Consider the following 22,456-nt stretch of genomic DNA (forward strand, 5'->3'; position numbering starts at 1 on the left):
GAATGAGAAGTCAGTGATTTCTGGTGCTAGGTTGTGTATAAATCAAGGTGGTGGTGACTGGCGAGTACAAGTTGCACAACGCCGTGGACGGTGCTAGTTTTCGCATAAATTTCCGGCAACGTTTATTGTCCGCAAGTCAGTTACTGCTGTTGACCAACTCTAGACTACAACTGTGCAAGTATGGTCTCCTTCAGAATTTGAATTAAATTATTTTTAAACATATGTTCGACTGTCTCTTATAAGTAGATTATAATTTCTCATTGATGAGTTAAAAATTATACAATTAGTTTTAGAGTATATTGCAGGTATAGTATATATCTAATGATTTCCTACATATTTTGAGGAAAACATATTTTCTGAAGGAGACGTGATTGATATCAAATTGGACATCGTTTGACCACTGATGTTGACCTTAGACCATATTAGCTTACGGTAACTCAAACGAAAACTTTGCGCGCGCCTCTCTCGCTCGTAGCTCCTAGGTGCTACGAGCTACGCACTCGCCACTCAGTCGCGTGGTGTTCGCTGTATTCTCCGCACGTTTCTCTCCGGAAAAGGCTTCAAGTATCGAAATAATTTCGCATCATATATTTGACTGAAGACGTCTTTAAACTTTCGCCGCGTTGTGGACTAGATCTTAGGTGGTATTGTGCTATGTCACGCAGTACGGGCCCGTCTGAGGTCACTCATCACCTGTCACATTAGTCTTGAGTGAAGTGTGTAATTATGTATGTAAGTGAGGGCAGAGCGCGCCGCGTGATTGTGTCGACCCTCATCCTGCGAGCGCCCTTTGTGTCCCGCAGATAAGTTGCCCAACTGACAGGATCTAGGGGACTTCATATTTTGATATGATTAACATTTTGAACATTGGATCAGTTCGAGGATTTTAATGACGGTAATTTGTTTTAATTTTTATATTATTATTATAACATTTATAATACAATTTGATTAAACTTGTTTACGATTGAGATAAAATAAAAATATCCGGCAGTAATGGAGCACCGAAGCCAATTCTATCTAAAGCTTGATTGGGTTCACTGGCGTTGAATTTCAACAGAACTGTGCAAACTACATATTCAAGTACTCGATGTGCAACATTTAATTAAATATAGAAAAAAATCTAATTCATACAGTTAAGAAAGGACCTTTTTCATTACATACTGGGTACTGGAGGTTTAATTAATGTTAGAACAATGATTGATAGTTCTTGTGTACTAATTATTATCCTAATAGTACTATTATAATCAAAATTGTTCCTAATTATACAAACACTGAACTGAAACTTTTCGTTACATTTATTATGATAATTATCATGTCATACAGTTGTATGAACGAATCACGAAATAGGATTATTTATCTTATATAAGCCGTGAATTAAATTTGTCATATAAATAAATATTGGCATTAAATGATACGACCTAATGGTTTTTAGATCGGTTCGTTACTCTTTTTGATAAGGGGAAGTCGTTAATTACTTGTACGGGATGACAAATGGCGCGTGGGGCTATTTATTGCAAAATGTCGATGTTATCTCTTATTGAGGTTTCGTTAATTATCCACAATTAAAGAATACCTACTAAAGAACGATTGATCTTTAGTAATCTTGTGTTCCTGATAGCTTTGTGTTGACAAAAATAAATATAAATTTACTTTATATGGATATATTATAAATTCATATTTATTTTATTATTTTAAGAGCTGTGTTAGCCTGAATTCGGCGTGCGACTCTCATCTCTGAGGTCGTAGGTTCGATCCTCGACTGGGCAGTAATGACTTTCGTTTTATGTGCGCATTTTACATTTTCGCAAAACATCGTGAGGCAGAAAGTCCACGACGTGTGTCATGCACAGAAGGCTGATCACCTAAGTAGGTGATCATGAACGATGATACAGATACATAAATCTGAGACCCAAACTAAAATAAAAGATTTAGGCATAACCTTTACTTTTTTAGAATAGTTATTACTCGTTAATAAGTAAACTACTATTGTCATACATTTTTTAATTTATTTATTTTACTAAGATTGATTCATGTAAAAACAAGTATAATTTGTTTCATTAGAAAACCGCTGTTGTTTGTATAAATGTAACAGTACCAGTCTTATTTAAGACAGCAATAAATGCATATAAATGGACTGACTGGAAAACTCTATTTTAGCCGCGGTAGCAAATATCTTATTATCAGAGCACAATGGCTAATTATTTTTACCATTTAGGCTAGTGTGTAAGCCCACTATGAGACTGACTATATATCTTCGTGTTAGTTACTGTCGTCTGGAAGAAGGTAATTGTTGATACAATTTAATACAAGAAGTTAATCTGAGATTGCAGGATATTGAAATATCTTATTAATTGTAACAGAATTAATGGCTGCTTCTGGTTATTATTTTTACGCGAAGTAATTAAACATCCCACGCTTAATCACTTAGCATACACTTACATTGATATTACATATGACATTAATTAATACACACGAAATTAATGTAATAAAATTATATGAAGTCTCAATTGTAAAAGTTTGTGCTGTGTATTTTTGGATGTTTTTGTATTACTGATTTCTATTTACCTTAGTAAAACATAGTAGTTCAAATCTTTTCACGTTTCACTTTACATAAAGGAGAGGGCTACGTTCAATTAAGGTTCTATTTTTAATTGGAGAAGAGTTGTTAAAATGTGAGCAAAAGTTGAAATTTTGTTTCCGTTTCAATGAACGATTTTAACAATTTAATTTGTTTCACTTGGAACTCGAAATTCCAAAGCGAAATGTTTCAATTGTGCCCTTTTGGTAAAAGCATCTAAGTGTCTCTTTATCATGCTTCACCTATTCCAAGAATAATAATTAACCTAAGATGTTAATATATAATTATATCTCAGAGAAGAGAGTATAATATAAATCAGAGTTTTAAAATTTACGGCCAGCGTAGTCCTAGTAGTAAAGTGAATTTAAACCGCGGCGGTATCACAATGGATGTCTCTTTCACAATACTTACTAATACGCCGAATGTAAACATCATGAGAAAATCTTAATGCAAAATCAAAGAAAGCACGGAGTTTTCACCTACTTTCTTACTTAGTACTCACTAATAAAACAAAATCATCTTAGTAATAAAAAGAGACTAAAGGGACTCCTTTTAATAATATATTTTAATTATAACATTTTAAGGTTAGTTATTAGTTATATTAGAATTAACTAAAATTATATTTTTTATTGGTTTAATGTATTGATGTAAACTGATAAATACATTCATTGACTTATATGAATATTTATTTTTTTATATTAAATGTACATAAAGATGCTCCTTACATTAATATTATACTGTCTTATCATTCACATTAACAAGTCAACCTAACAAGTAAAAAATAACACAACATAACACTACAAGTCTCCTCTAGTACGAGTATTTATAAGCGTTTTATTTTATACAAAATCGAGTGATTTAAGTGTTATTAGTCTCTATAGTAAAATATTATGAATATTATAATAATTCTCCACGTAAAATATTAAAAAGCGGAAATTAGTAGTGTGGCAATTCATCATTCCATATCGTTCGTAACTCCCGTTCACAGTTGTTGTTAAAATCCACTTTAAACAGAGTGTTTAGAAAAGTTTAAAAATTTAACTGATTTCGTTAAACGGAGGTTGCACACCAGCGCATGGTTCATTGGCTTCCCTCATGCGTATCGTTAAGCTAAGCATATTTCAGTAATCGCTATTTTTTGGTGTCGGGTCGGCGTCAATAATAAAAATAAAGAAGATATTTTATCTATTTCTGTAGTTTCTTAGTCAGATTCCGCTCATGGCGCCAGTAATAAAGTTGTTTTATGCCCGCAATATCTCGGTTCGTGGTTCGCATCTTGTTGCTATTATGCTGTAAATTTTAAAGCGTCCTTGTTTCAAAACTTCGTGGCACGTAAAGTATGTGTATAACAATAAGGTTCTCTAAAATTATTAACTCATATTACGTTATAGTAGGCGAATATAATATATTGTTAAAGGAAATCTAATCAAGATTAGGGTCTTTTAATTCTAACTGGACTGGAGCAGTTTCTATGTGATTTATATTTTAATTAAAATAACATGCAATATAGCAGTGACATTAATTAACGAAGCTGACCAAAGGTATATGTGGGTATAATAATTGTAATGGTACATACGTCCCTTTGAACCCACATCCCTGTTTGTGACAGAATATTAAGACCTTTAGAAATGTATTTTGTATCGAATATTTTGTAGTTTCATCAATGTTTGAGGGGTCAATAGCGGAATTCTGACCTTTCAATTCAATTTTTAGCAATGATTGATTCCTATTTTATATAAATATTTTATTTATTTTTAATAATATATTTTCACATGAAGGCTGGACGTGCTATTCAATACCATATTTTGTCAGACCGTCTGCATTATAATCGGTACATAAAATAAGAAATAGTTACAAATTTAATTACAGTATAATTAAAATAAATATTGAAATCGCGTACCTATTTCATTTAAAATAAAGTGTTATCCATTTTTGTATTTTGATCAAGATTATTTTTACTCTGAGCTCACTCACGGCACCATAACTACGACAAATGGAGAAAATAAAGCAATTTCTATTGAAGCTTCAATATTTCTGTTTGAAAATCCCGTATTTTTTGCCATGGCTTGTGTCAGTGAAATATAATTCCCCTACTGTCCTCAATAGTTAACTATATCTATTATAATAGTTACCTATAGCTGTTAACAATAACTGCGAACGATACTTGAGAAACAGAGAGACTATTTGATCGTGAGATTAAACATCGCGAAGATACGTTGGAACGGTAAAGAATCCAAAAATCGATGCTGTATCCAAAACACAAGCCTTTTCACTCACATGCTTTTAATATGCAGGAAGGTACAGAATTTTAATATTTAAATGTTTTCCTGGTTTAGCTGCCAGGTGAGACTTACCTGTTAAACCTGTGAGATACAATTTTACCATGTTGATGGCCAGGTTTTAATAAAAAGATTTACACATAGTATTTGGTCTATGACCTAATACTGTTGAATTAAGGTATGAAAAGGATTTCTTTTAAACTGTATTGATGTTCAAGAACATTATGATATCAGTAGAGAATTTATAAATTGTAAGATATTATACAGTATTCTATCAGTATTTTGACTTGACTTGACTTGAAAGAAAAATAAACGTGTGATTAACAAGAGCATTGAAGCATTTTATAAAATCGTAATTTCGCGAACTTTAGTGACGTTGAGCTCTCTGAAATATAGCCTAAAAGTTTTTACCAAAGCGGCAACATGGTTTTGTAGTTAAGCCTCATTGATTACCTGCTTTAATATTGCTTGTAATATTACAGAATTGAGAACTTTCCCATTACAGATAACATTTTTAAGTTTGACCTATACAAATATTCTTTTAATATTTTATGGAAGTATTATCATGAAATGGTAATTTAGCTCTTAATTTAACTGGTGCCTAAGGTACAGTAAACGCATAAGTGGGAGACAACTGAGAAGGTGGATAGACCATATTAAAGAAACAGCAGGAGGTACATAGCAGAGAGTGGCATAGCAGACAGCGCAGAGAAGAAGAGGAATCCCGCCAGGATTTGAAGGAGGCCTTTGCCAAAAAAGGGCACACAGATACACTAGAAGAGGATTAAAATGAAATTTGTTTAAATGTAAATATAAAATGTGTCTAAATAAAGGCTATTATTATTATTATTACATATATATTACTTTAGAAGATGCGACGTTGTAAAAAGAATATATATATCAAATTTAATAAATCATATCAATCCCAACGACATACGAAGAAGTTTTTATGACAGGACGATCTCATTTTCTCGGAGTTCTATGACGGGAAAACTTATGAAATATTAGGAACAATAGGAAATGTGTCGAGTAATACAATCTGAGAGAGGCGGAGTTTACGGCTCTCAAAGCCCTTGAGTCGCGTGAGGGGAATAACTGCGGATCAGCGACGGCATATACATGACGACATGCCACATCCGATTAATGAAGAGCCTGTCACAGTTTAAAATTGTAACTTAAACCTTAGAGATGCTCAATGACCACATTGAGTTGTGCGCGAATGTAATCACTTACCACTACATTAATTAAAAAACACATTTGAAATAAATTCCTAATGACAGTGACAGAAAACTAAACATGTTTTGTTTTAAACTTTGAAAAGTTATATAATTTATTTTCTCATAAATCATTCAAGCAACTGCAATAAATTTCGAACACACATGGAGGAGAATTTGTTTTTATATAATATAAAAGCCGATTTCTTTGTAGGAATTATTCTAAACTCTAGAACTCAATGATATATCTATCATCGTTAAGACAGCGATCGTAAAAAACATCGGTTGTCCGTTTTTTCTCAGACTTTCTTTGCAAATCAGAATTCGAAACAGTATTTTCATTATAATATATAGCCTGTTACATCCACAAAGAACGTGCCTTTCTATTAACGAATTTACAAAATCGGTTTAGTTAGACACCCTATAAACTTAGCATCTTTATAATATTAGTTCATAATCGGACGTCGAGGCAGAATATGAAATTCCACCCATATCACCTCGACGTCTGTTCCACAACTGAGCGTTTTTCAAGGCAGTTTTTGCCAAGCACCACCACTTCGTGGAATTAGCTGCCCACTGAAGTATTTCCGTAGCAATTGGACTTCGGGTCCTTCAAGAAAAGTGCGTACATTTTCTTAAAAGACCGTCAACGCACTCGCGAGCCTTCTGGCATTGAGGGTGCCCATGGGCGGCGGTATCACTTAACATGTGAGCCTGTTGGCCGTTTGCGTTCTATAAAAAAAATGGTATGAATGAAAATCACACTACAATAATATGATTTGCCGAAAACGTGTTTTAGCACTGTTGTTTAATTTTAATCCATGTTCAGAGCATAGCTGACGCATGTTTAAACTAAATTATGATCAACAATGTCGCGTGGCGCTATCGGGTTTAACATATATGTGATGCGACATAGCACATACGACATTAAATCGACATAGACCGCACGTTTCACTCGGTTTCATTGTTTTGACGTGTAATCTTTTCACTAAGCCTCAATCAATTAGTGTGTAGCAATATGTTTGCATGTGTTGCGATATCATTAGTCTATAACTATCGTTTATAACTTATATTATAAACTTTAAAAAATAAATTAATCTTTAGGTCTTATTCTCAGATTTCTGAAATCTGTTTCATGATCATTTTTAAATCTAATAGGCATGTAGGTGATCAGCCTCCAGTGCCACAGGCCGTCGACTTTTTGGGTCTAAGACATGTCGGTTTCCTCACGATGTTTTCCTTCACCGTTCGAGCAAATTTTGAATGCACACATAGAAAGAAACTCCATTGGTGTACAGCTAGGATCGAACCTACGACCTCAGGTATGAGAGTCGCACGCTGAAGCTACTAGGCCAACACTGCTCTTTAGTAAAAAAAATAAAGTAATAATCACACTAAATTTACACAGATAAATTAAGTGACAATATCATATAAACTGTTATAAATTGTTGGTTGTGATCTATTTTCATGCCTTAATGGAATTCATTTATGTACATAGTATTTATACATAAAACCGATATAAGTATATTTTATTTATTTGGCTCAAGAACTCATACGTCAGACTATGAAAGGTAATGGAATAAAGAAATCTCTTTAACCGTCAGTCAATTATGATGAAAACAAAAATAATAATTCTGATATTGATAATTTTGTAGCTAGAATTCATAAGTTAAACGTAGGCTTTTTCGCAAAATTTTGTTAGAGTAAAGCTCGCTCGAAACTCATTTAAAAGCTTTCATCTTGTGTGTTTTTTTGCGGCATTTTATGGTTCAATAAAATCTGAAATGGCGTCCGTGCACCGCTCACTGTAATGCTTACACCGCGTACATACCCACAGCTAGTACAATATTATGAGTCTAAATCACCTAAAATTGTTTCCGGTCCCAATAAGGGCAGGGGTCATCATTCCCAAGGGTGAGATTCAAGCAACTGTGGTTTTCTCTGACACTTCGAAAACATAAGCTTTTCAAAGCCCTTAGGCACGCTCATCATTCTGCAGGTTTAGTCTTTTGCTATCATAATCTTGATACAATATTGAGTTAACCTTGATACAATTTAAATTAGTTGAAAATCGAACCTAGTCTTCATTTACCGCGACTATTTTGAAGAATCATCAATCTAATTCGCTTCAATTGGTTTTAATCATCAAAGGAACAGCTATTTATTGTCTTCTTATATGCAAACATGAAACATTAAATGCATATGGTGGGTATTATTCAAATTATAAATTTATATGTAAGGAATAAAAATAAGGATTATTGTTGATCATATATTATAGTTTTCATTTTTATAACTATATACGCCAACGGTGGCACACTATCTCATAGATTAAAAAAAATTTTTTAATGGTAAATACAGTATTCATTAGAACGAAGCTTTAGCTAATAACGCTAAGTACTGAAAGTCATAAAAAGAACAACCTTGCGTTAAGCCTAACATGAGCCCCGATTCTGTTTAATACTAGCTTTTATACATCCTTTGAATGCGATATGTCTTAGATAAGTTAAGTGCTGTACTGTAAGTAGTAGATTCATTCCTAGCAGTTTAGCTTGATAAATTCAACAAAAAGCTTTGAATGGCGTTAATATATTTAAGAAGTGCATTTTGTTTGATAAATTTAATCGTTAGCACAATAGAATTGTTTAAAGAATCGCAAATGTTATTTCCAATGACTTATTATCAGATTAGCGATTGTCTATCATTACATTAAATGTTACTGTTTAATATGCTTGAGTGTGTGATGCATAAATGCATATAAAAAACAAGGGCGCTAATTCTTTTATGAATGTCTATTGGTGCAGAGCTGGGATTGATTGCTCGCATGCTGAAGCTAACACTGCTGAAAATTTAAAAAAATATTTTTTTCCATTATCATTCTGAGAAGATAAGAAATCTTAAATTAGGCGATGTTATTGCCGTGTTATTTAAGACAATACATTTGTTTTAGTTTGTTTGTTTCTCTGGAATCACGCAATGCGATCCATGCGATGCAACCTAATCGTATAATTTGTGTGGATTCCTATCGGAGTGTAGAAGAAGCCGTATTCGTACAATTTCATGGTATGGGTCGGGTGAACACCCCGTAAGCCTTTAATACGGATGTTTATTGTCGCTCTTTGTTTACTGAGAAATACAGATTATCGAGAAATACGATATGCGATTTTTATATATATATTAACTTTACGTTAGAGTTAAAACTTCTTTAGTTGTAAATTACTATTCATCAATCGTGGAGTAGCAAATTCTAGGAGACTAAAATAATCATTCTAACGTCTAAGTGTAAATTGTTAAATCTTTTATTATATATCGCATTCGCAATCCTACTGAATGTAAATAAAAAAAATCTAAATTACGTGTCATAGGATGATACCAAATGCGATATAGGACAATGAACTGTTTGAGTATGTTTTATGAACTTTATGCAGTATTTGCCTAACAGTTAAGTGTGCTATCTAGATAGGATTATGTGCGTGCCATCACCAATACATGTTTATTTGTATGCGCACAATTTACTTGCACGTAAGGTCAGAAGAAGATCGCTGTAATGTAAAATGAATAAAATGCAGAAATCAAAAGCAAAGTTGAAGCTTTTGTTATATTAAGGTCGTTGTAAATATTAAATTATTTAATATTGCTTTTACTTAGAGCATAGTTATAAGATGCTATACTTACTCTCTTTGTTACTACCATTTAACCTTGTTACACTTATTTTCTTAATAAATGAGCTAAAATTTCTTTGTAAATATTGTCGTTGTCACTCCGTGTAGCGCGTATCAAGTTACTCGTCCTTCATATATTGTAAGAAGGGCAAGATATTGGCTCACGTCCCGAGGGACAGACTGTAACAGTTCACGCGAGTCGTTTACGTTATTGAGATTATTGTGTTAGCAAAAATTTTGCGTCAAATTGAAAACGGCCTTGGTACCCCATTAAGCTACTGGCAGTAAATGTATCTGTATTAACAGTATTTTACGAAAATAGATCTCGTAAATATGGCCATACAAAATCGAACTAAAGGTGTTAAGAACTGAGGTTTTAACACAACCTTTACGAAAGTTTCAAGTAATCGTTTACGTACAGGCCTGGTTGCTGGCAGTTTATCGGCCTTTTCTCCCTCTTTAATCAGCAGCTCATGTCTGAGCGTCGTGGTCAGCAACGAAGCATCTAGAGCGGACTATCTGTTGCTATGGTTTCTGTCCAGCGCCTCCCCTATGACAGTGTATAGTTTTGAAGATGATGAGTCTTGATCAATCCATCTGGTTGGTGAATGGCCACGTGATCTTTTGCCTTCTGTGTTACCAACCACGATCAGTTTCTCCAAGTTTGCTGTAGGCATACGGTAGACAAGCGAGTTCGTATGGGAAGTTGGGCCAGGATTGATGTGTTGGTGCGCTTCGCAGTCCACGGTATTCTGAGCATTATGGGTCTTTACCGGAACATTATTAGGTATGGGCAATGCCCGCGTAACTGGCTGGCTAAATTAGTCAGGGCTTTACGCAAAACGGAACAAATTTGAGTCTTGTTGCGGAAAATGAGTCCACCCACCTAACCTAGCCTAACCTGCACGCGTAACTGGTGCATCCCTGAACAAGTTAATTCGCGCTCAGAGTACAGCCTTACACACAGTAATAATTTCCGTCCATGTGGTTAATCGGTACTTACAGCACTCACTAAAATATCTGCATTACGTACCGAAATGAAGTCGTCCCAGTACCTGGATCATGTAAATGGTGAACAATTGATGTGAGCGTAAAATCTAAATTATTCTGTAATTGTATCGGTTAGAAGAGCAGCGCTTTGAAGCTTTGATCCGGGTCATTTTGATGTGATAGCGATTGGTTTGAATGTCAAATGTCAAGTCCAGCACAATACGCTTTTAAGATAACGACGATCCCTCGTATTTTTTAAATTTTATTTGATCGATATTCTTCGATTATCATGCATATAATAAAAATGAATATTAGCGAATTTACATATACCTAAGTAGCAGACTCGGCCAAGCGTTGCTGTGGCTAAGGTTTTTGTTATATTACATAGTAGTAAACTATTCAAGGGAAACTGTAGAGGAACTTATGTGAAGGGTAGATAGCTTATGTGAAACGTTGGTACTTTAAACAAAGCGCTATCTGTTAGAATTGTACCAAATAGTTAACAAATAAATAATATTGCGGGTATAAATTGAGATGTAAGCTATCCTATCTTTTAAGTTAGATCAAACTGCATACGGTGTATAAATTTGATTGATATCGGTTCGGTAGTTTAGGAGTCCATCGCGGACAAACAACGTGACACGTAATTTATATATATTAAGATTGTCTACTGTTTTTTCGGGAGGAAAGTAGTTAGCATATTGTTACAGCTTGTGGAAGGTTCATATTAACAACGAATAAGACAACAACAAGAATAATTGAATATTCATTTATTAATATTTTCTTAGATAAAGAATTTAATGGGAATTCCTTATAGGCCAGAAGAGGTCAAATACCGCTTTAATAGCCTGCGACTTTTGGGGGATGTTTTCAATTATTTTACACACATTTATGTTCACGAACACGTTTTATGCTAGTGTTATTGTTACAAATGAAACAATAATATGAGCAATTATTGTTGTTGAAGCAGTAAGGGCCGCGGGAATTCGCTCAATAGTGGGCTTAATGTGGTAATATAGTTGGCTTTGTGGGCAGATGTATTGAGCTGCCCCCCTCCCTCTGATCCTCGGTGTAACGAGCCAGTGCAGGTTGATGTGCAATGCTGAATAAAATATATTGTGTAAAGTATAAAGACAAACTTATATATTACGATTATACACACAAACTTATATATAGGAAAAATACATTTACGAACATACATTACGATTCGGGAAATCGTTAAATTTAATTATTAATTTTTAAGTTAATATTGAATTTGTTTTGGACTTAACGTCCTAAACAACCTGATTAAACAAAACATACCTTCATAAATACTATTTATTGCTATTGTAGGTGCTTAAAAGTAGGGTGGAACAATTATTTTCCAATAAATTAGAAACAAAGATGTATATGTTACTCAGCGATAACGTAAATTTCTAAAGTAAGAAAAAATAAACATATGACCCTTATAGACAGGTTTTACGCTGTAGTATATATGTCAATACCACAACTGTCACCTAACACAAACGTCGACTGAAAGCAAATTGCTTGCTAAATAGACCGAAGACCACACACACCGCACTAATACATTCCCCTTCCCAGGCATCCTCACTATACGATTTCATTATCATTATTATTTACCTAACATACACTATTAATGTCGCATTTTAATTTTTATTTGTATATTGAACTTTATTTCTTATTACAAACATTTATTTTATTAACATGAGAAACCTAATATGTATATACGAGCGGGATACACGTTGCCAGTAGCCGTCCAAATCTAGTCCACTATGTTCACTCTAACATCAATTTATAATAAATACCTCTTTGAATTTGAGAAACGCATTTGCAACGTAAGCAACGTTGCAAATTTTAGACTGTAATTGCACGACCTAATAGATTTCTACAAATAATTTGTAAAGCTGGAGCCGCAGCAAACTCAAGCAAACTCGCACGACGAGTATTGCGTGTAATTGTGTAGTTGATTTATTAAATGATAAGCTACTATTGAAAGAGTTAGTTAAAATTTACTGGAATATACTAAAAATACATTTATTGTAAGCTGTGACATGAAAAACTTACTGAATCTTTATAATTTCTTATTAATTAGATTAAATTACTGTTCTAATATACCAAGTTCTCTAGCTTGAGCACAGACTACAATCAAATCTGAAACAAACAACCGTAGATCCAGTGAACATAGATAAATTAGCTTAATATTTTATAGCAACATTAACAGATTGAACTTTATCACGCGTTAATTTCGCCGGCAGTGATTGAAGGATGTTTACAACGACTAAGCGATAAAATTGTTATAATTAAACACTTTGTAATCCATTTTGTAATATTTTTCGCATCACATATAGAACTTCATTAATAAATCCATACAAAAATCGGTTAGACCAGAATGTTAATATGATTATTATTTGTTTGTTAATATGCAAGTTGTAAAAAAACTTTACTCTAGTTAGTTAGTTACTAAAGTTACCATTACTATTTTTTTATTTTTCTCAATGCATACGATTTTTTTACCTTATTTTGCGTGATAGAGATCTTACGTTGTAAGTGCATAATCTTAATTGTTGGTACCTGGTGATGGTCCCTGATATTTAGATTTAAATTGTGATATCTACGTAATTCCTTTGTTAAGATGTTTAAATTATTCAAGGATTAAGTGACAAACGCGGCTATTGGCGAAGTTCGACCACACTGGGTTCACTCTGTCCATTCAAGCTGAAATCGAGTCGTTAACTAAATTAATAATATCTTAGTCCCTTTGTAGTAGACAGTGAGTGTTAGTCAGTCGTCGGACCGAACAAATGGCCCGTGTAATGGCCGGCTACGCGCGGCCGCAAACCACACAATAACAACACAAATATCTAACAATGCACTGAAATTCCTGAGATACCAATTCTAAGCTAGAATATCCATATTTAAACGTAAATTAAGAAAGGATCTTTTGCGTCGCTATGTTAACTTGATAAGTAATTTAGTTACAAATTTGTAATTAGAAGGGTTTTTTTTTAATAATGGGGGGGGGGGGCATATTCTCTAAAGTTATTTTTCAATAATCCACGTAATATAAGTCCGAGTAGAAAATTCCGACATTTTTAGATTTTAAAATCTACGTTCCGTAAAAAGGACTTAACACTATAATAATCTTTTGCAATTAATTTTATAGTTGTTACAAGTTGGTTCTTGAAATGCTTGATAATCTATTAAATAACGAATGTAAGCTCATTTTAATATCGGAAGGGTAAAATATCTGAGCCCATTCAACATGGAAGAAAAATGCTCCTCCATGTGATGGAAATACCCCGAGTGAGCTCTATTATGTTTGGCTTTAGCCCTTATTAAAACATATTAGATTTATTTATTTACATTTCAACTGCTTAGCTGTGTCCAGCAAATTGCCACAAATTGATATACAACAATTTAAAGCTGTAACTGAAGAGACTTATTATCCTTTAAAAAAGTTTTGTTTCTATTTGAAAGCAGCAAAAAATAACAATATCCGAAATTATATAGAGGTTATCAGAGCGCATTAAACTTCTATTCAATTTACCCAGAAACCTCCACTAACTAGCGGCTTTTAAAAACTCTGAAGCTATTAACAGGAGGTTTTTATCTCGATCGGTATCGACGCACATTTCTTTGAATTTTAATTAAAACCGATTCAACTTTTAATGAAGGAGGGAAGCTTCGTACTCGTCTTAATTAAACCCAAACTTCAACTATTCGCTGCACCATTGTTTCGATGCTTTTTTCATGAAAGGTATTACGATGGAGCTATTAGTTACGCTCTGTGATTCGTTTACCGAAGTAGATTCCGTTTGTAAGTCTGTGTTATTTTTTTAAATTACAATCGTTCTATTTTTCTTTTAGTCATTACACCATAACAGTTCTATAGTTCTCAAGTTAAAGTTTTGTCGTAAACTATTCATACAATGTATATTCTTAAATATACGTTTAAAATATATATATATATATATAGGTATAGAGCAGTGTTGGCCTAGTGGCTTCAGCGTGTGACTCTCATACCTGAGGTCGATCCCTTGCTGTGCACCAATGGACTTTATTTCTATGTGCGCATTAAACGTTTGCTCCAACGGTAAAGGAAAACATCGTGAGGAAACCGACATATCTTAGACTCAAGAAGACAACGACGTGTGTCAGCCACTGGAGGTTGATCACCTACTTGACTATTAGATTTAATAAATGAAACAGATTCAGAAATCTGAAGCCAAGACCTAAAGAAGTTGTAGCACCACTGATTTATTTATTTATAAATTCTAATCCATAATAAAACAGTACTTCATTTTTAGACGTACTATACGTTTGAACTAGTAGTATTCTTTATATACTGAAAAAATGAAGTCTTATTAAAAATAGCAATGTCTACGGAATGTTCATAAAGTCATTATTTTCCCTCGAATTTCCAATAACAAAGTGCCTTGTACTCGTTGATCGGTGACCTGTTCCAGAGATCTACAGAAAGTTAAGTCAAAAGCGAAACCTTTTTTGTCGTTAAATATAAAAAAGTATCGTTTCCCGGATGGAAAAGCTCCTAAACTTGTTTGCGGAACGTGCTCAGAACTGAGTGCGAGCGCCGTCCGCCGCCAGTCACTTTCTTTTTGCTTCGTTAGAAACGAGAGAACGGGTCTTAAAGCTTGTAGCTACAAGCCGCTGACAGACACTTCGACCAGCTCAGGAATGTATAGACTTACCAATATTGCATCTGCTAGATCTATACTATAAGAACACCATCTTGTTTTTGTGCCGTGTGTTTTGCACTTTATGCCTGTGAACATAGATTATACAAGAGTAACCTCTGAAATAACAAACTTTTTTATCTTTATAACATACACATGGTATTGAGAATGTGAAACTAAATACGAAAACGATGGCGTATTTTGTTTGCTAAACAGAATCTCTAGTCTAACAATCAAATTTTGGTTGTGTATTTATTGCTGTGATCAAGATTAAGGTTATTTTCATGGTTTGCGAAGAAAACAATCCCACCAATACCATTATCTATTAACATTTTGCCAAATTTTGGCCTTAGATTGTCTAATTTGACACCTCCACACCCAAATAAAAATATGTGAGTTGGTCATTTCATTACATTCACATGGATAGTTGGACATGAAAAAATATTTTTTATAGCCTTTCTACAATACAAATGTTCTGCAGTAAACGCCATGCAAGTTTATGTTACAATTCATAAAGGCATGTCCACAATTCTGGATCATAGAAGTAAACATTTCTGTGAATTCAGTTTGTGTAGGAGTTATGCTTTGACTGACGTAGGGTCAACAGAAGTTGTTTATGTAACAAGTCTGTCACAATTTACTGTTACATATATGAACATATCTCAAATTGCATTAAAATTTATAGGGTCAGATACATGCTGGTATGTAAGGAACATTTATTTACCATTTTATATTTCCGATATTGCATAACGATTGTTGTATTATTTTTATTTAGTGATTAGTAAAATATACGTACACTAAAACCCTACTGAAACGTTTTATATAATATTAATTACTGAACCAGTAATTATTATTCTGTCTTTGCGGGAGTTAAAAGAGATTAGGTTCACATCTATAACACAGCATTACGGTCAGCAATTATAGACTTTTGAAAAAAGGTAAAAGGAAATCAGGCCAGTGCAAACATAATTAACGAAGGGAAATATTAGCGCAGCCAGGTTGCCGGGATGGAATCTCGTAACGAATGGCGTTTTGCAAGTATTAACTGTAATTTCAAAGAATTGCTTCGATGTTGCCGTGTGAATAATTAGCTGAACTCGTGCTCACCTAACGAGACAATTAAGTTACCTTCTCATTAGTAGCTCTCTGAGAGCATTACAGCTTTTTACACAAAAGTGTTTCATATACGCAATTACTTGATAAGGAACACGTTTTTAGAAGCTTACTGCGTTATCCTTAGTAATCAATGATTAGCTAACAGTTTTGTCTAAGATCCATTCAAGTATTAATTGAGCAGATTGATAAAAAAAGATTGTGTGTACTTATGTACACGCGTTAGAAGTTATACTTCTTTGGTGTATGGAAAAAAATAACTAAAATGCAGTAGTGATTAACGTTAAATATTAAAATTAATCAAAAAGATTTTATTGAAATAAATAAACTATTAGTAAATACTATCACCGTCGCATATGAAATTGATTATTTTTTGTAGGTATCCTCGTAAATGCATTTCGTTTTTAAGCACAGACAATTTGTGGGTTATATGTAATAAACACCCACTAAAAATGGGTGTCTATGGGCTGCGATGACTGCCTTTTTGGGCGTCCTACAGGCTCGTTTGCCCCCCTATGATATATAAAACAAAATAGTATTGACTTAATCACCAAATAAGAAAATCAATATATATGTTAACTTCATTGTAGTTTCTTCGTCATAACATATGGTACGATTTCTTTGAAAACGGTATTAAAATGAATCAACCTGTTTTTAAACTGTCTACATTAATTTCTATGTAATACCTTTATCTATTGTGTAAGATGAATAATATATTTAGTCGCGTCGTAGCCAGGTATTGAATCGATTCATTCCGTCCGAACAATCTAAAGAGTAATTAATTCACAAGTGCCAAAACGCTGCGACAAAACTGAATACTAAGCAGCACTAATCGGCGCACACTAAATCAATTAGAAGAACGACCGCCGACGGCCGGATTTATGCGACGGACAATAAAAGCCGATTTGCTAGAAATAATCACTAACTACCCTTCTTGTCCCTCAGCTATTACTTGGTAATCTCTAGGAGAGTTTCCTCTGAATCAATTACCCTTGAGCCCTTTAAGAACTATAATTAATATGCATTTAATTTTGTTTTCTTTCGTAAATCCCTCAGTGCCGATTTTGTTTTAAATATTAATTTTATTCCCTGAGCGCTAACTTAATCAAAAATAAACAACCCGTCCCTGTAGTTGACGCGTTTTGATAATAATGCTATATACGACTAATTTAAATGAATTATTTTAGTCCCTAAATCGGAGATGTCAGAGCCAGGAAGTAAAATTATACATTGCAATTTAAATATGACCATAATTACAGCAGAGTTTGTACGTATTTTTTTTAAATCTCCAATATATTAAAAACATTTTCCGAAGTTTCACTTTAAATCATTTGATTTTGTAATTACTAAGTAATACTAACTGTGTCTTTAGAGGTCCATATCGTTAAACGGTAAGTAGAGTGAAGACATACAATAAATACATAATATGTATAATATAGCAAATAAACACAACCAATTTAGGCTTAGTTAAATAAATTAAATCACAATTAGTTAAATGTATTTATTATTATTTGTAATTTGTTTGTTTCTTCCCTTTTGTAAATATTTTTGTAGTAAAATGTATCATGTATTCCATCTTATTTTCAGTGTATTTATTTCGAATTATATATAATTTATGTTAGCTACTAAATTAATAAATAAAGAACTTCACTTTTATGTAATTTTACCATAAAATAATCGACAAATATATTTTTATCCCTGTAATCATTACCCTTTTTTGCTCTCCATATTGTAAATGATAGAAATCAGAAACTATCTGCTGTGGTCTCTGGCAGAATGACCAGCGCTGTGGAACACTCTGCTCCTCAGCATAATGCTGAGCCAGGGCCAATTACAACCACAGCACACACGAATGACACACTTAAAACGTACATTGTTCTTTAAATGAAAAAAAAAAGGTTATCTCACATTCTTTTTTATGTTTTTTTTTTCTTTTGATTACTAGCCAGTGTTTCTGCGTGTGCGTTTTGTTTGTAATAAATGTGACGTCTATGTCTAAATCAATGGCATTCGTCTGAATTTTGGATAAAATTTAGAACAGCTTTCATATTTTGTTATTATTTATTGCTCCGCTTCTATTGGAGATTGATGGTTATTACCATCAATTACAAAGTTGTTGATGGAACACATGAGTTGCGGCCGGGACTCCCTAGGCCGTTTAACTAATAACTTTGATTGATGTCTCCATTTCTCACTTATTTTCCGATACTGTTTAGAATAAAAATAAAAATACAAACCTAAGAAACAAAGGACTCCCAACCCTTTTCAATTACTCAGCATATCCCTGCATAATATATCTCCAGTCTTTGATTAATATACAACAAAATAACACAAAATAAACATTGATTGATGAATAATAGATCAATCAGTTAGTAGAAAGCGCCGAAGTCGCGAAATCAAATAAAACCAACGTTTTAGTTACCGCCCTATTTTCTTTACGTTAAGCAGAGACGAATCTAATTAATAAATCAATAGGCGATGTTTTAAATTTAAAAAAATCTGAAATTTTAACAATCATAAGGTTGGTTAGGTTTTTGATATCAATCAACGATGTGCGTCTATCGAACGCAAAGGGGAATTCCCCGTCATTCGTTTTCGATCGGTGTATTTTTTTTGGCTTGCGCTTCTTTTAGGGAGGATTTTTCTGTAAAAGCCCAGAGCCCCACAAATTCACGGTCCAGCAATGTTTTTAAGGTATATATTGAATATTATAATTGCAGGAAGAGGAGTTTTCATTCGCATTTGAAGATTAAGGTTTTATATGGGTTTTCAGTTAGTCAATACACTAGAGTAAGTGTGAACAACTGACAAAAATAAAGGCTGCATTGGTTAGCATTTTCAGGTTAGTTTGAATAGTGTATATCTAGCTGGAGCAGTATTGGCCTAGTGGCTTAAGCGACTCTCACTTCTGATGTTGTAGGTTTGATCCCCGGCTGTATACTAATATAATTTTTGTAAATTTTCGCATTTTTAATGCTTGTTTGTATGAAGTAAAACTTAGTGAGGAAACCAGCATGTCTCAAATAAAAAAAAATGTCTCAGAGAAAAGGCTGTAGGTTCTGACCTAATCTATGAAATCTAAATGATCAAAGACACGTATGTAATTTGAGACCAAGAGGCTCTAGCACAACTGGAAGTAACTGTGCAAATATATAAATATATATGTCTAATGTCTATCTTAACCGCAGTACATACTAAAGCATTCTCTTTTATGCGAAAGTAAGTAATAATAATTTTCATGTCACTAACATTATTGTTTGTGGCGATATTTTTAATTTTGAGAATCGTTTTTGTAAAAAGCAATTTCGGAGATATTACTTATTTTGTAGATGTAAAGATTCCATGCCTCCCGCGCAGTGGGGTCGGCTATCAAACGATCTCCGACCTCAGAAAGGAGCTCCAATCAGCTTTTATCCGATTCGCTTATTGACATTAAAGAGATGTTATGAAAATACGCGATTCGTGTGTTTTTCACAAATTTGCCTAATATCCCTTTTATGGAAAAGACTGTAATATTTTAGAATATTACAGTCTTTTATATATAAGTTTTTTTTTATTGAGGGGAATGCATTTCCGCACAGAGCGTGGGACTCGCTCTAAAAGTCCTACCCACTAAAGCCCTCGTCACTGAATCTTGTCCACTAAATCTCGTCACTGTTGGCGTTACTTAGGATCCCCCGTGAGAGACCCCGTGACTGGCTGCTGCAGCAACCATCTTCCATTATATTGGAATATAATATATTATTTAATGGAAAATAAATAAATAAATAAAAAAATAAATAAATAAATATTAACATCGCCTTAGAAGTCTTTACAGTAGGGTTTCAATTTCTTTTTACCCAACATGTGATTCGCCGCCATGTTCTCGCTTGAACATATAACACAATGTGGTGCTTCGTCACATCTGACAGCGTTGTGTCCCGCATTGCTACGGTCCACCGTGGATGTGCATGACGCCCGTGTAATAACATTATTACCAAAGATTAAAGGTAAGGTATAGAGAGATATATGTATGAACAGTGAAAGAGTAGTTAGTAAAAAAAATCTAATTCTGTCTCGAAGTTTCTACGGCCATCGTGATTATTATATTTAAATTATACAACGATAAGAAACTCAAATTACGACTATAAGTATCAACTTTATCGTGTTCTTAACAATGTTGACCAACTTTTTGTTTTTGTGACACACAAAATCAATAATCGCTTCGAACAAGCAATTAGGAGATTATAACTTTTATCGGCTGAAAAATGAAATGCGACATTTGTGAATTCTTATCCAAAGTAATTTATAACGCAAACAAAAATATCTATTGTTTTCATTATAATTAAATGTATTTGATATTATCGTTTATATGTGTTCTAGTCCCATCTGATCCGATTTAATTAATTTAAATATATTATACATGTCATATTCATATCCTATTTGGAAATCACGTCAGTGGTTATTAGGCACCCACGCCCACCCACTGAGCGACCTGGTGCAGTTGGCCTCTCAAAGCGCTTTTGATTATGCATAACACTTATTTCGAAATATGAAGTTAAGAAATACCTCAAAGCTTTGAAGTATACCAAAGTATCTCCATCTCAATCTAAAGTATAATAATCTAAAGATTAAATCAATAAGAATACAAGAAGAATTCAATTATTTTTTTAGTGGCATCACCACTTTGTGGAACCAGCTGCCCACTGAAGTATTTCCGAACCAATTCGACTTAGGGTCCTTCAAGAAAAGAGCGTACCAATTCTTAAAAGGCGGCAACGCACTCGCGCGCCCTCTGGCATTGAAAGTGTCCATGGACGGTGTCACTTAACATCATGTGAGCCTCCTGCCCGTTTGCCCCCTGTTCTATAAAAAAAAATTACTTGAAATATATAATCGTATAATTATTAATTTACTTTTATAAACGTATCTGAAAATAATTTCGCACTGGAATCGGCCGAACACATACACATGATTGCGTGTTAAGAAATAAGTCATGTAACACGAGGTAAAAATAATATATATCACTTATTTCCACTTTGTAACAGAAAGGTTTGCAAAGAACAGTCGTAGTTTGAGGGTAAAAGAAAAGGTCCCTGGATCAGTTTTATTCAGCAGATTAAATACGATTAAAGAATACTGAGCCGTCAGCGGCGGGCGGCTTGATAAATTGTTGTTTTAGCGAGCTCTGGCCTCCCATCTGCCCACTGCCGCCTTCCGTAATAAACGTTAGAGGAATTTCTAAAAATATATAAAAAAAAATCGAAGGTTCCGTTTTATCAATTAAATATAGTATTTGTATGGGAAAATATCTATATGTAAAAAATGGTTTTGATTAAAATGTTATCTTGAATCCCAGTGTTGCAGAAAATATATGCCTACTGCACCTATGACTAACATAAATAATAACTACAAGTATTGCAACTTTATCGTGTTGACCAACTTTTTCTTTTTTGTGGCACACAGCACTGCACCTATGACTAAATTATAGAATCTTTAAAAGCGATTGTGTGATTCCTTTCACTAGAATTGAATTAATAAAAGGTTTATACACCAATAATATAAGACATCAGTTTTTATTATAAAGTCTCAACCATTATAACTACACGCATCTAATGTGCTGTTCTTGTTAATAACGCGAATCGTCCAGATAAATTATTTTTATTAAGTAGGTTCTATCTGAAGCTTCGATCGCGTAGATTTCCTGTATAGTAAGATTTTTTGCCACTTCAACAGTATCTACATAAAACCTACAATTATATACCTAAACCATCACTATGACGTTCATATATACTAACGAGGCTAACCGACTTTATTTTAATTAATAATATAATAGTCATACTTTTTCATTAAAAAGGTAGTATACGTTCAAATGAAAATTGATGATGAATCATTAGTAATTAAATCAATATTAATATCCAATTCGCTAATGCATTGTATGATATCTCGT

At 33.5% G+C, this 22,456-nt stretch overlaps 1 protein-coding gene across 1 annotated transcript in view; it reads left to right on the forward strand.

Annotated features, from left to right (window-relative positions):
* The first annotated feature begins 531 nt into the window (after window positions 1–531).
* Window positions 532–22,456, forward strand: part of LOC110991315 (neuroligin-1-like) — a 90,759-nt gene continuing 68,834 nt past the window's right edge. Inside the window, exon 1 of the mRNA XM_022256640.2 lies at window positions 532–895. The gene's annotated coding sequence lies outside the window, so the exon portion shown is untranslated. The remainder of the gene's footprint in view (window positions 896–22,456) is intronic.

Source organism: Pieris rapae, chromosome 10 (genome assembly GCF_905147795.1).
Source record: "Pieris rapae chromosome 10, ilPieRapa1.1, whole genome shotgun sequence".
Taxonomy (NCBI): domain Eukaryota; kingdom Metazoa; phylum Arthropoda; class Insecta; order Lepidoptera; family Pieridae; genus Pieris; species Pieris rapae.